This window comes from Dendropsophus ebraccatus, chromosome 2 (genome assembly GCF_027789765.1).
Source record: "Dendropsophus ebraccatus isolate aDenEbr1 chromosome 2, aDenEbr1.pat, whole genome shotgun sequence".
Classification (NCBI taxonomy): domain Eukaryota; kingdom Metazoa; phylum Chordata; class Amphibia; order Anura; family Hylidae; genus Dendropsophus; species Dendropsophus ebraccatus.
Genome location: NC_091455.1, coordinates 40,811,548 through 40,815,891, shown reverse-complemented (window position 1 = coordinate 40,815,891; position 4,344 = coordinate 40,811,548). Strand labels below are relative to the sequence as shown.

At 45.4% G+C, this 4,344-nt stretch overlaps 1 protein-coding gene across 2 annotated transcripts in view; it reads left to right on the top strand.

Moving 5' to 3' along the window:
* Positions 1-1,843: 1,843 nt before the first annotated feature.
* Positions 1,844-4,344, top strand: part of LOC138783132 (carbonic anhydrase 13-like) — a 51,855-nt gene continuing 49,354 nt past the window's right edge. Inside the window, exon 1 of one of the 2 annotated variants that reach the window (XM_069957418.1) lies at positions 1,844-1,858. The gene's annotated coding sequence lies outside the window, so the exon portion shown is untranslated. Of the gene's footprint in view, positions 2,012-4,344 lie in introns of both variants that reach the window. The other variant, XM_069957417.1, reaches the window with a different exon arrangement.

Below are 4,344 nucleotides of genomic sequence, written 5' to 3'. Positions count from 1 at the left end.
TGAAGCTCTGTACTAAGTGATGGGGAATCATTTCTCTCCGGCGCTGATGAAAAAAAAAAAAATCATCAATCAATCAATCATAAACATAGTTTTTACATTTACCATCCCTCCGGATTCTGTCTCCGTTTGAATTTCCCGCTGGTTCCAGGTCCCTGAACCTCCAGTTGGTGGCCAATCAGAGCTGAGCAACCTGAGTCATCTGACAAAGGGAGGCTGGCCTAACAGGGCTTAGACCCGCCTCCCTCTTGATGATGTCATTGTCACAAAATGGCTGCCACAGAGCAGCCTGGCGTCAACAGTCATTAGGTAAGAATTAGTTTACTTCACTTCCTGGTGCGGGGTTGAGGGGGAAAAAGATAGGCAATGGGGGCAGATAGGTGATTGAAGCATATTGCAAAGTTATATAACTTTGTAATGTGTTTCAATTACTGGGAAAAAGCTTTTCACTGTACCCCTTTAAAGTGACACTGTCGCCCCCTTTTTGCATTCTGACTTCTCTAAACAGGTGTAAAGGGTTAATTTAGCAGTTACCATACCTTATTTTATATCATACGTCATGGTGCTTGTTCAAGTAAAAAGTGATTTTTTTATCAACTGCAGATTGTGCTTCACGGCAACAGCGCCACTTAGTCCCGCCCACAGCGCCACTGTTGGCCCCGCCCCTCCATGACTTCATAGCAACATAGGCCCCGCCCCCTCGTCACCCATTGGGACAGGCTGGCCTAAAGGTCTAGGCCCCACCCCCTCTAGGTCGGCCCATACTAATGGGCATCCAGGGGGCGGGGTCAACTGTTGTGCTGTGAGCGGGACTAAGTGGCGCTGTTGCTGCCCACTTAGCTCAATCTGCAGTTGCAAAAAGATCACTTTTTACTTGAACAAGCACCATGACGAATGACATAAAATAAGGTATGAAAACTGCTAAATTTACCTTTTACACCTGTGTAGAGATGTCAGAATGCAAAAAGGGGGTGACAGCATCACTTTAATGGTCAAACCCCCACCAATTGGAAAGTGATGGTATAGCTTAAGGCCCTATTACACAAAGTGACTATCGGTCATATTTGGCCAATTAACGCCCATTAGGAGCGATTATTGCTTCCTGTAATAAAAGGCAACCATCAGCCGACATGCACAATGTCGGCTGATCGTTGCCTTCTGTTGTTTTTCAACATGTTGAAAGACAAACGATTAGGATAGCAACAATCTGATGTCAGCAGACCGCCGCTATCTCCTATGGGCTCCCTGGACAATTAGATTGTCCGAGGAGCCCATAGGAGATAGCGGTGGTCTACTGCCGCTGCTCTTATTTCACAGAGCGAGGCTTTTATCCCTCGCGCCCCCACACTTAACCACTTGCTGTCAGCGTGTGTAATATTGTAGGCAGCAAGCGGGGAACGAGGAGCAATCAAGCACTGACCTGTCAGGTTGGCACTCGTTTGCTCCCTGAAATCAGGGCTTTAGTCGTATGGCATCACTTTCTGTGATATAAAAAAGACAGATGCATTATATTATAGGAGCAGCAAAGTGGATAGGACCTGTAGAGAATTTGCAAAAAAAAAAAATCTTTGGAAACTGCGAGCTGCTATTGATTGCAGAAAAAGTCCTACCTCTTCTGCTGTCCAGCACTCTACTCCCTCCCTCTGACCATCTCTGCTGATAACAGACGAGAGGGGACGGAGGTATGTTGCCACCACTGATCAATAGCTGGCCGATGTTACCAGTGTTGCAGCGCCATAAAACAGCTATTGGACATTACATGTGGGCGTGGTATCACCCGCACACAGTGCCAGCAACATACTCCCTCCCTCCTCTCCTCTGTGGAAGTTATCACCAGAGACAGTCAGAGGGAGCAGAAGAGGTAGGACTTTTTCTTCTCTCTAGATAATCCTGGAGAAAATCTGTCACCCCAGAAAACATTATAGAGCTTGCGGGTTCCATGTACAGTGTACAGTGATGTTCCTGGGGCACTTCTACGGGGGACCCTGAAGCAGCAGTGGGAGTGACTGATGAGGTGAGTATAAGGATTTTTTCCCCCATTGTTTTTATCCTGGCAAATTTTTTGTTAAACCCAGAAAACTTTTAAGTGTTTCCAAAACTCGGTACACATACTTAGCTTTTTATTTCCCAGAATGAAAACATCATTGTAGTTAATAGTTAAACATCCCATCTTATGAAGGATCCCATTACAAGCACTTATTGAAAATATTTATTTTGCAAGTCGGTAACAATCTCGATGTACAAGCAAAATATCCAGCCTAATATAAATACTCAGCCGCGTCTCTAAACCTGATCTCATGGAGAGGATCAAATGCTTTCACTACAAACACAAACAAAAAGCCTCTATGGGACAGAGACACTGTGCACTGGGGTCTGTACTGCCTGCTGTAGATGCCAGAGAACTGTCTTCATCTCTAACCCCTCTCTGAACCGCCGCAATCCCGGGTGCTATCTGCAGTTAGTGAGCGCAGTCTGATTGCCGTGGCCGCTAATTAGCCATTTAAATGCAGCTGTCAAAGTCGACATCCGCTTTTTAAAGGCCGTTTTTCCCATGCCTAGTGGGGGGATCGCCCCCCTGCGACGCGATCGCGGAGGAGCGGTCCCCGCATCTGCTCCGGCCGTGGGTCTGCTTTGTAATGGCCCCGATCCCGGCTCTGCGATTTATTGTTCCTGGCTGCAGCAAGCCAGAGCAATAGATCGCCTATCTCATTGATCTATTGCCTATGGCTATGGCTGTATCCCAGTTTTCCAGGCGGTCCTCCCGCTGGATCTGCTCGCTCCACGGAGCGGGCAGACAGTGGGGATCATTACCGAGGGTTTGGGTTCGTACGAACCTGAACCGAACTCAGTTCGGACCATCCCTAGTCAAAATGTTCACCACACCCCAAGATGAATTCTTTGAGGGCAGGGCCGTATTTACCACTAGGCACCCGTGATCCGGTGCCTAGGGCAGCACCTTGCAGGGGGGCAGCACCAGGGAGCAGGAGGAAGGTAACAACTTTTTTTTTGTTTTTATTTTTTTAGTCTCTCACCTCCCCATCAGACTCGCCAGTAAATCTGATGTCTTTTTGAGGGGGGTTGGGGGGTAGGTATGATCAGGTCTGGTGTGGTGGTGTTGCTCTGGTCTGATATGGCTGTGACGCCTGGAGCTATTACTTACCAATCTACCAATCCTGTGGTGAGAATTCAATCAATGTGCAGGCTGCTGTTATCATTGATTCAATATGGAAATTTATGCGTTATGCCGCCCAAACTAGCTGCAGCACGAAGGGGTTAAAGTGTCACTTTCGGGTTTTTTTGTTTTTGTTTTTTGTAGAAATCAATAGTACTGGCGATTTTAATAAACTTTGTAATTGGGTTTATTAGGCAAATATACAATTATCTGCATTCAAAAAGACTTTCCCCAGGTCCCCACCTTCTTCCTCTCTCTCATTCACTGCTCATTATCAGGAAATCATGTCTCGTTGCATCAGACGTTCCCCCTGTCTATTCTATGAAGAGGGGAGGAGGGAGGAGGAAGGACGGAGATTAGTTGGCAGCAGAGAGCAGAGAACAAAGGATTACACAGCGGGAGCTATGTTAAAGCTTCTATTCAGAGGTCGGAGAGGTCAGTGCTGACTTCAGTGTAAATTAACTCTTTGTTGTCCTGTTTTGGTGCCTCATCTCCCCCCTTCCCTATATAGACTTTAAACTGCTTTCTCATGATAAAAATGCATTTTTCGGCTAATAAACCCAATTACAAAGTTTTTTTAAAAAATCTCCTGTACTATTTCTGCAAAAAAAGAATAATAATAATTATACGACAGGTACACTTTAAGGGGTTAAGCTAGCTATCGCTAATCCTGTGGATAGAAGACAACTTTTCATCTTGAGAGAACCCCTTTAGTCAGAGGTTAACGGAATTCCCTTTTACGTTAATGGACAGTAAAGGCCCTTTTACACTTTGCGTACCCCTCCCCCCGCTCTCCAGCTGCTGATGGACAGTTGACTGCCTATATACATAGGCCTAAAAACCATTATATTGGCATATGTGATTTACATGTATAGGATTATGTTGCTGGAAAACCCCCTTCAATAGAGAATAGGTCTAACAGAAAGATACTCCAATTGGATCTAATGTAAACCCCAGAAATGAAAAAAATATATATTGTTTTCAGAAACAACGGGCATAAATCTAATGAATGTGCTTAATGTGAACTACTCATTCGTACACGAGAAGTCACATGGCAGTAGCTGAAAGCTCTCGTTGTATGACTTTTTTTTAGCTAAACCCCTCACCCCTCCATAGTTTCAGGATTTTCTACCATCCTGCGTTCACATGACTCATAGATGTAAAAGGAGAAAATG